Source organism: Hirundo rustica, chromosome 2 (assembly GCF_015227805.2).
Source record: "Hirundo rustica isolate bHirRus1 chromosome 2, bHirRus1.pri.v3, whole genome shotgun sequence".
Classification (NCBI taxonomy): domain Eukaryota; kingdom Metazoa; phylum Chordata; class Aves; order Passeriformes; family Hirundinidae; genus Hirundo; species Hirundo rustica.
In genome coordinates, this window is record NC_053451.1 from 16,858,223 (window position 1) to 16,868,737 (window position 10,515).

A 10,515-nucleotide genomic window follows, 5' to 3' on the forward strand; every position below is an offset into this window, starting at 1 on the left:
ACCAGGAGGGGTCACACTGATGAATGATATTTTCATAAACCAAACATAGATGATGAGGAGGGCCCCCCTCTGGATCTGACCTGTCACTCGATGCCCTTGGAAGAACTTTCTAGCTCCAGGGGAAGGCCCCGAGATGACAGGCAGATCCCAGAGGAGGGGGGTGTGCTGGATTGACATATAACTGTTGGAGGGGAGAAAAACAGGGAAAGACCATTGGGGGAAACAAACAGGGTACATAGACGAACCATAAATTAACAGCACATACAATAAAACCAAAACAAATCCCACACCACTACATCTCCCCCTTCTCTATTTTAAAATGCAGAGACTTCGGCTGGAGGTGGAAGGTACTCTGAACCTGGATAGCTGTCGGCAAACCACTCTTGCTGGGTGGGCCAGCCTTCATGGTCTTGCCCTTCAATGTCCAGGCCTTCCTCCAGCTCCATGTCTTCTTCTGGTGCACTTTGGATGGTGGCATGGTTCACTGAGGGGAAATGCGTGATGTTATAAATTATTTTCTTAAAGACACAATAAGAAATTAAAGCAATGACAATAGTAAATAAAATTAATAAACCAGTCTTTAAAATTGAACCGATCCATCCCGAGAATCCCCAGTCCTTAAAGTTCGCTCAGCCAGTTGTCTGTGTCTCTTTTGATCTTGCCAACCATGTCCTTTATTTTCTGGATACTTTTGTGGATGTTCTCCTCTGGTCAGCAAGAGGAGGCTGGCGAGCAGAACCAATGAGAGAAGATGGATCTCCATCACGAACTGGGCTCGGGTCAGGACCTGGCTCAAATTAACTGAAAAGGACTTTAAAAAAGACAAATTAGTATGGGGTAGGGAAACTGGAATGAAAGGGAAGTTCACCCGTGATGTTACCCTCCTTCTTTTTCCTCCACGCAGCAACCGACACCTGTGAGATTTTTTCTTTAGTCCCTGAGACTTTCAGGACGTAGGGCCTCACCCATTTCGATGGCAACTACCTTATGCCAGTGGGGGTGGACATGCAAGCGTATCCACTTCCCCCCGTGACCACCTCATGAGGTCCCTCCATCCATCCAGTCTCAGGGTCCTTGACCATGACCGGTGGCCTCTTTTTCATGGTTAGCTGTTCGTTGGCTCCAAAGTGATGGATGATTGGCGGGTTCAAAACTTCGTAGGAGCAGTTTAAGCAATTGTGAACAGGGCCCTGGCCAGTCGGATGGAAGGTGATTCTGCTTTTAAAACCTGCTGTTGTTGTTTTAGGACCCGTTTGATCTCCTGGTGGGTCCTCTCAACCATGGCTTGGGCTGTGGGGGAATGGGAGATGCCTGTTTTGTGTTCCACTCCCCACTGCTGCAGGAAACTGCGGAATTCCTCGGACCGGTACGCGAGCCCGTTATCCATTTTCAGTGCCTTTGGGATGCCAGTGAAGGAGAAAGCCTGGACCAGGTGTTTGATGGCATCCCAGGATTTCTCTGATGTGTGGGCGGAGACAAAGACCATCAGAAAAGGTGTCTACCGAGACATGCGCATATTTTTGCTTGCCGAACTGGGGGGCATGTCACGTCCACCTGCCACACCTCACAGCTGTTAAGTCCTCTGGGGCTAACTCCCACATTTAGAGTGGGGAGTGCGTGCTGCTGACAAGAGGGACCTGTGGCCATGATTGCCCTATCTTGTTCCCGGGTGATGTGAAACTGGTGAACTAGACCAGGCACATTTTGGTGGAACAATTGGTGACTGATTTTTGCTTGCTCAAAGATGTTTGGCAAAGGGGCCACTGCTGCAGGGGCAGCAAGAGCATCAGCCCTTCTGTTTCCCTCAGCAATGAACCCAGGCAAATCGGTGTGCGACCTCGTATGCATCACAAAGAAGGGTTGCTCTCATTGGGAGACTTGCTTGACAAGTTTCGGGAGCAACTGAAAGAATGTGGTGTTAGACACCTCCTGCAGGATGGCCTGCTCTGCCCTGGACACCACTCCCACAACGGATGCAGAGTCTGTAACTAGATTGAATGGTTTGGATAACCTTTTGAAAGCCCTGATGACTGTGGCCAACTCAGCAACCTGAGGTGATCCCTCCACCTCAGCAACATCTGCCTCCCACTGCTGAGTCTGAGGATCTCTCCAAGTCAGGACTGACTTGTGAGATCTTCCAGACACGTCTGTAAAAACTGCCAGAGCCTCCAGAGGTGTTTTATTCCAAACACTCTTTAACACCAATGTAAATTTGACAACTGAATGGAAAATTTTGTGTGCAGGTCTATGAATTGAAATTTGACCAGTGAAGGAGTCCAAGGCAAACTTCATTTTCTTGAAGCAGGTGTTCTAACATCACTTTTGTAAATTGGCCCGATTTAAGTCCAATTGGGATGTGAATGCATTCGAAGTCACATTCGGCCATTTCCCTGATTTGCATTCTTGCTTTCCGAATCAGTTCAGCCACCAATTCTTGTGGCCTTGTCATTCTTTTGGACAGCTGGTGGCTGAGTAAAACCCACTCTATGATTAAGAGAGGATCTCCCCTACCATGGTCCTTTTTAGCTGTTGGGTCCCATTGAAAAATGACCCCATGAAGGTGTGGCAACTTCCCCATTATGATAAATTTGAAAGGAAGGTCCGGCTCATACCAGTTTGCCTGCCACGTAGACATGATGTTTTGTACCTTTTCCAGGACTTTCTCGGCCTCTGGGGAGAGGACCCTAGGAGAATTCAGCTCCTCTCCCCCTTTCAATAATTCAAAGAGGGGGGCCAGGTCTTCAGTGGCCAGACCTAGCCAGGGTCTTACCCAATTCAACGCGCCACACAGTTGATGGACATTTGCAAGGGTCGTGACTTTTGTCTTGATGGCCAGTTTTTGCGGCACAATAGTCCGTTTGCTGATTTCAAGTCCCAGGTACTGCCAAGGTGGCATCCTTTGAACTTTGCTCTCCTGCGGCTCGAGCCCTGCAACAATCAATGCGTTGATTGTCAGGTCAAGCTCGTTGGTCAGCTCATCATCATTGGTGGCACACACAAGGACATCATCCATGTAATGAGGGATGATGGCCTTTTCCATGGCTGCGTGGACCGGGGACAGCAAGGAAGCAACATACCATTGGCAAATCACAGGGTTGTTCTTCATGCCTTGTGGAAGTACACGCCAATGGTAGCGTTTCCTCGGGGCCTCTCAGTTGATGGTAGGAACCAAGAATGAAAACCGTGGGGCGTCATCAGGGTGCAGGGGAATTTGGAAAAAACATTCTTTGATGTCAATGACCGCTAATTTCCAATTTCAGGGGAGTGTAATAAATACGATAGATCAAATTAAATAAATCAAAATTTAGAATTTTATTTTGAGACAAAATAACAGTCTCCAATAGCCACAATAAAAAGGTCAGCATCGAACCCCGGGGTTTCAGCACTGGGTGAACACGGTAACACACTCTGTCAGTATGTCACCCCCCAAGTTCACATTTTTGGTCTGGGGCTGTCGACTTTTATACACTGGTTCGTGGAGAGAAAATCAGGATCCTAAGGCTCCCTCTTCCAAGGCAGCTTTATTAGATATTCATGTTTGGGTTCTGGCGAGTTGAATGGATTTGAGCTGGGAAACAATGTCTTGATTGCTGCGTCCAGGGATGGTGTAGAGATGTTAATGTCGGGCGGGGACAGATAAGGTATCGATCTGATGTAATCATTCGGTCCTCCGGGTTCTCCATCTCCCTTTTCCGTCCTTTTGTGTTCTCCTCTAACGATTCCCGGCAGAAGTCTCCTTGTGTCCCTTTTCATGTAATTCTTGGCATAGTTTTCTCGTGTCCCTCCCGTGCAGCCTTTTAGCAAAAGAATTCCTTTTGCCCCTCTCCATGCTGTTTCAGTCCCAGTTAACCTGTTGTGTACTCGATTAGAAATAAAACTTGCAGTTTACAGAGAATGAATTACTTATTATAACATTTAACACGAATTAACTTTAGGACATATATGACAATCCCCTCCCTTCTATCTTAACCTATTTAATTCGTGTTTCGGTTATAGTCTTTTTTTTCTTTTCATGATAAAAAAGCCTCTTAACCCACTACTTGTACATTATTCTTTTTGTATTCCTTCCTCTGATTCACTCCAATAAGTTTTTTCCACATTCCCTTCTTGTACTCAAGCTTCGAATCTCGCAAGTACTTCAGCGGCCCTGCTCTTTTTCTCATTTAGCTTCATGATTTTTGGTACTGCATTATTTGTATTCAGTCCCCCTGAAGCCAATTCAGGATCTATGGGTAGAGATGCGATTTGCATCCCTTGGACTACCGTGTGAATCAATCTGATAAAACAGGGTATCAAGCATGGTAAGAAGATTAACCCTGCCACCGAGCGTAGAATGAAAAATCCCACTTTCTTCCACCAATCCCCTGCCCCAAACAATTGGTCCCCCCAGGAAGCCTGAAGTATCGAGTTCCATTTCTGAACTGGCACATGAGCTACTTTCTTAATTTCGGCTGCCAAACCTCTAATTGTTTCCCCATAGTCATTGATTTCGATGCAGCATTCGGATTCATTGAATTTTCCACACACACCTCCTTCCTCTGCTAACAGATAATCCAAGGCGATTCTATTCTGGTACACAAAATCTCTCATCTGCGAATGCTGTCGAGCTAAGAGTTCCAATGCATCTGAGGTGTGATTAGAGACTATTTCTACTATGGCGTGCAACCGGATCAGTCTATTTAGTAAATAGACTGGAGTCCGGTAACCCCAACTCCCATCCTGGGCCCAGGTAGTGGGGCCATAGTACTCTATTATGCATTCTGCAGGCCACTCCTCATTTCCCCATTTTTGGTTCCCTCCCGCCTGCGGGAGTTCCCTTTTTGTTTCTCGTCTTTTTCGGCTGAGGGTCTCATACAATGGGGCTCCTAAGAGGTTACTGCCTGATCGGGGTAAAGTGAAAAAGGAGGGTCTAATCATCCCAAGAGTACAGGATCCTTTCCATTTCTGGGGTAATTCGCTATAAGCCTTTTTCCCGCAAATCCAGTAAATTCCACTCGGGACTCTCCACTTACTGTCTGTATTTTCTGTTTTTTCCCAAAACTCCTTTAAGTCTGTTAAGGAATGGTAGGGGTTAGCACCAGTTAACTTGTGCCAACACAATTCAATTTCACTTACCCAATTACACCCTTTTTCTTTGTCCTTGCTCCAGTACCCATTTGGTGGTTCAGGCTGCCACACCTTAGTTTTGTTATTTGAGTTTACTGTTAACGTGGATAGGCAGGGGGTGTAACCCACTAAATCCCTATATGCGTTTCCTTCTCTGCTAATGTAGGTTGTCCCTATTGTTCTCTCATCCAAGGTCCACCCCTCGGGTTGGGACATTGTTTTCAGGAGTTTGCTATCCCATTTTAGGAGTTGTTCAGGTACTAAACTCTCCCCCTTCCAGGGCCATCGTTCAGCCGACTTCAGCCCCCCACAAATCCAACAGTTAGACAGTCCTAATTCGGTAGCAATTTCCTGTACTAGATCTACAGAGAGATTTGTGCTAGGGGCAGGCAAGCTCCAATCACTAGATTGTTTCTCTAATTGTTCATATTGTTCGCTAAGTGACCTCATTCTCTCTTGCTCCATCTTTTTCCTTTTTGTTTCTAATTCTTGCCTCTTTAGTTCTTGGGCTACTTTTTGTATCTTGTTTTCTGGGTCCATTCCTTCCTCATCCTTAGAGAAACAGAAGATCTTATCTAGTTTTAAGCAGACTCTTTCATCGTTTTCGCTTAACAGATCTAGGATGATGGGTCCGCTGTTCAACGAGGCTATTTGGAGTTTTTCATTCTGTCCCACCCAATATGTTTTCCCGTTGAGGGTGCACATTTCTAATTTATTTTTATCGTAGCACAATTTGTTTACTTGTAAATAAGCTACGAAAGTAGACTCTCTTTTACCCCCAACCCACACAGTTTTATTACAGTTTCTGCATATGGGTATTATGGGCAGGTTACTTAGCTCTCTCCTTTTTCTAGACATTGCCATCGGGTTATCGTATATGGTTTTCTCTTTCTTTTTGTTCATGTGGAACCCACTATTGTTATATTTGCAATTTCCCCCCTCTGGCCTCTCTGGACAGTCAAAACATACCCTGGGTCTTCTATTTTGGCCCCAGGTAGGCTCTAGCTGAGTCTCCTGTGGGTCTGTTTCTTTTCCCATTCCTTCTTTAGGGTTGGGGAGGCCATTCGTGAGGTATATGGCTAGACTCAGGATCACCAGGGTTACCCATGGGATACAGGGTGTATCCCTCTGCCTTTGCCTCTGCCCACCGGGTTGCCACCAGCGGCGAGGTAAGCCATCTTCTCGGCAGCAGGGATATTCTTCCGGGCCCCCGTGGGTGCTCCTTTGAGCATACCGCCTTTTGTACTGTTCCCACCTGGCCAACTTTATCTGATCAGTTATGCAGGGTACTTTTACTGTCCTTCTGCACTCAGTCACAAGCGGTTCCGCCTTCTTATTCAATTTTCCCCTTATCCCGTTTGTGAGGAAATGGAACCACTCTAAAGAATCCAATTCAACAATGCCCGCTACGGTGGCAAGGTGTAGAAAAAGGTCTGTGAGCTCTCTTTCTTCCTCTAGGCAATTTTCACACAGAACCCAAGGCTTTGCTCCCCATTTACAATGATCCACCCAAATTTGTTTACAATAACCGCACTTAAAATGAACAAAACATTGTTTGTTCATGGTTACAACTTATCCGGTAAACGCTGGTCATTGAGTTTGTCGGTGAATCCTCAGCTTTAAATCTCCTGGAGCTGAGGTGACTTTCCACTGTGGAGAGCTGCCTCATGGTTCAATTCTTTTCACCCGAGAAGAGTGTGTCCAGCCTTTCTCTGCAGTTCTCACGGCCGTATCAGTGGTGAGGAGGACGAGGAATGGTCCTTCCCAATGTGGAGTCAGCGGGGTTTCCTTCCACGCCTTGATTAGCACTTTGTCCGCTGGCTGGATTGTGTGAATGACAAATCCCAAGGGTGTGCTCTGTGCTACTAATCCGCTGTTGGGGAGGAAGAAGCCAAAAAACCCTATAAATATGATTGCCTATATTCTGAGAATGAGAACCCTGTAGGTGAGATAGAATTGAAAGTAAGTTTTGATGTTTGAGATGTATTAGATACTGGATGTCTGGGAAAACAGTTATGTGACCATCTGAAAGTTACCTGCAGCCAGACCCACAGGTCAAATGGAATGTTCTGTCTCACCCCTCAATGTATGGTTCATCCCACACCTGTAACCCTCCCCTGAAGTATCAGGTATCTGTAACCCCATTGGCCCAAGTCTTGTTCCAGCCCACCTTGAAGACCCCTGATAAGGGGTCCCAGGGGGGCTGGACGCTCTCTTTGCTCTTTGCTCTTGGCTCTTTTGCTCTCTTTGCTTGCACCCTTTCCCGAGGACTTTCCTCTCTTGGAATTTCCTCTCCCTACCTCTCCCTACCCCCACCTTCCTAGGCCTTGTCACGAGCTGCAGCCTGGCAGCTCAGAGCAAGGCCTCCACATCCCTTACAATAAACCTCATCTTCTAAAACCTAACTTCAGAGATCTCTCGTCTACATTCATCTACACCATCCTGGAGTCCTCAGCAGCAGGAGGAAGCAATTTCTACAATCCGCGTTTCCGGAGTTCCTGTAAATTTTTATTAATTGAGACAAGATAAGACTGGATCTGGCAGTCCTCCACTCGAGGGTGTCCCACCGGCATTCCATGTTCATATGGCATTCCATAGAGCATTTCAAAAGGAGACAACCCAGATCCTGAGTGGGGTTGTGTCCTGATATTTAGGAGTGCCAAGGGAAGGCATTTCACCCATGACATCTTAGTTTCTAACATAAGTTTTGATATCTGTGCTTTCAATGTTTGATTCATTCGTTCCGCCTGTCCTGAACTCTGGGGGTGCCAGGGTGTGTGATATTCCCATCTGATTCCAAGGGCATCAGCGAGATGTTTTATAATTTTGGAGGTGAAGTGCATTCCCTGGTCTGAATCAATGGAGTCTGGGATCCCATATCTAGGTATTATTTCTTCTAATAACTTCTTCACTACCACTTGGGCCATTGCCCGAGGACTTGGGAATGCCTCCACCCAGTGGGTTAGTTGGTCCACTACCACTAACAAATACTTATGCCTCCCAATTTTAGGTAATTCGGTGAAGTCCACCTGAATCCTCCCAAAGGGGCGGTATGCTAAGGGACGTCCCCCTCATGTGACTTGCCTGATTCTAGATTTATTAATCTTTTGGCATACTATGCATCCTTGGACCTCTTGTTTTGCTGTTTCGAAGATAACTTTACACCCAAAAAATTTTAGGAATTGTTCAGCTAATGCTTGGGTTCCCCAGTGGGTTTGCGAATGCAATCTCTTTAGTATTTTTCGGGCATATGCCTTGGGGATTAATTCTCGACCATCAGGTAGCTTCCACTTCCCTTCTTCTAATGTTCCCCCTATCTTTTTCAACTCCTCTACCTCCCTTTCAGTGGGACAAGGGGGAAATTCTTGGGGGTCACTCCTGGGGTTCTCGGGGATGCCAAGTGTGAGAAGGGCTACCCTTCTTGCTTCCTGATCAGCTAAGTTGTTTCCCCTAGTTCTAAACTGTAATCCTGCTTGATGCCCCTTTACATATACAACGGCAATAGCCCTTGGTTCTCTTATAGCTTCTAAGATTTGTTTTATCAAGTCTTCATGTACTAAACTTTTCCCTTGGGTGCTTATTAGTCCTCTTTCTTCCCAGATCTTTCTGAAGGTGTGTACCATCCCAAAGGCATATTTTGAATCGGTGAAAATGGTCCCAACTTTTCCTTTTAGTTCCCTCAGAGCCTGTAAGACGGCATACAACTCGCACGCTTGGGCTGACCAGGATGCACCTAAAGGCCCGATTTAATTACCTCTCCTGTCTTCCCATTTATGATGGCATAACCTGACTTCCTTTTTCCTTCTATAACTCTAGCTGAGCCATCCACAAACCATTTTTCTCCCTCCTCCAATTCCTCAACCTCCAGATCTGCAATTCCTCAACCTCCAGATCTGCTCTTACTTTTGTTTGTAATTCTATTAAGTCAGAGCAATTATGGGTGGGCCCTCCTGATGCTTCCCCAAAAAGGAACTCTGCTGGATTGTTAGCCTTTGTTGTTCTTAACTCTAATTCAGGGGCATGCATTAGAATGGCTTCGTATTTCAGGAGCCTTGCATCTGTAAGCCACTTCTCTGCCTTCTGCTGTAAAATAGTTCCCACATCATGGGGGTATAAACTACCAAAGGTGCCCCAAAGGTAATTTTCTTAGCTTTCTCCACTAATAGGGCAGCCGCCACTATTGCCTGTAAACATGTGGGCCATCCCCTCCTTACTGGATCTAGTAATTTTGAGAGGTAACCTACAGGTTTTTTATCCCCGGCCCAATCCTGTGTAAAGACCTCATGAGCTGTATGATTGCTTACGTCGATGAACAATTGAAACTTTTTGTTCATGTCTGGGAGGCTCAGGACAGGTGCTGCTATCAGAGCCCCTTTTAATCGCTCTAGTTCTTTTTCATCCTGTTCGCTCCATTTTACCTTTTCTGTGGTTAGTTTTTCATATAGGAATTTTACCTTTTCACTATACCCTTCTATCCATTGTCTGCAATATCCCCAAAGCCCCAATAGCTGCTGCACTTGTCTTTTGTTCCTCGGGGGAGGCAATTCTATTATGCCAGCCACCCTTTCTGGATCCAATTTCTTCTTTCCCTTAGTAATCCAGTGCCCTAGGTATTTTACTTCGGGCTCTGTAAACTGTAGTTTTTGCTTTGATACTTTCAAACCTTTTTCTCCTAGAAAGTTCAACAACCCAATGGTGCATTTTCTTACCTTTTCCTCCTTTTCTCCTGCAATTAGCAAATCATCTACATATTGCAGGATTTTTGTCCCTTCCTCAGGGGAAAATTGACTTAATAATTGTTCTAAGGCTTGCCCAAATAAATTCGGAGAATCTACAAATCCTTGAGGCAGGAAGGCCCATCTTAGCTGTTGCTTACGATTAGTTTCAGGGTCTTCCCATTGAAGAGCAAAGAAATCCCGGCTTTCTTCTGCTAGAGGGCAGGTCCAAAATGCATCCTTTAAATCTATTACACTATACCATATATCCTCTGGGGAGACCCTGTTTAGTAGAGTGTATGGGTTTGCAACTACGGGGAACCGGGTTTTTGTTCTCTCATTTACTGCTCTTAAATCCTGCACCGACCTATAACTCCTGTCTATCTTCCTTCTAGCTAGTATGGGGGTATTATGTCGAGACATACATGATTCCAAAACTCCCTTGTTTATTAGGTCGTCTATTATAGGTTTCAATCCCCGTCGCCCTTCCAGGGAGATAGGATACTGTTTTACCCTTATGGGGTCCTCAGGTCTCTCGATTTCAATTGAAATGGGGTCCATGTCCAGCTTCCCCGCTTCCCTCCCTGTATGCCATACTTCTGGGTTAATTTTTTTCTCATCCTCACAGGTTAGTTTATATATGCTAACCACTATCCGAGAGTCCCTCACAATCAAACTAATACCCAATGCGACC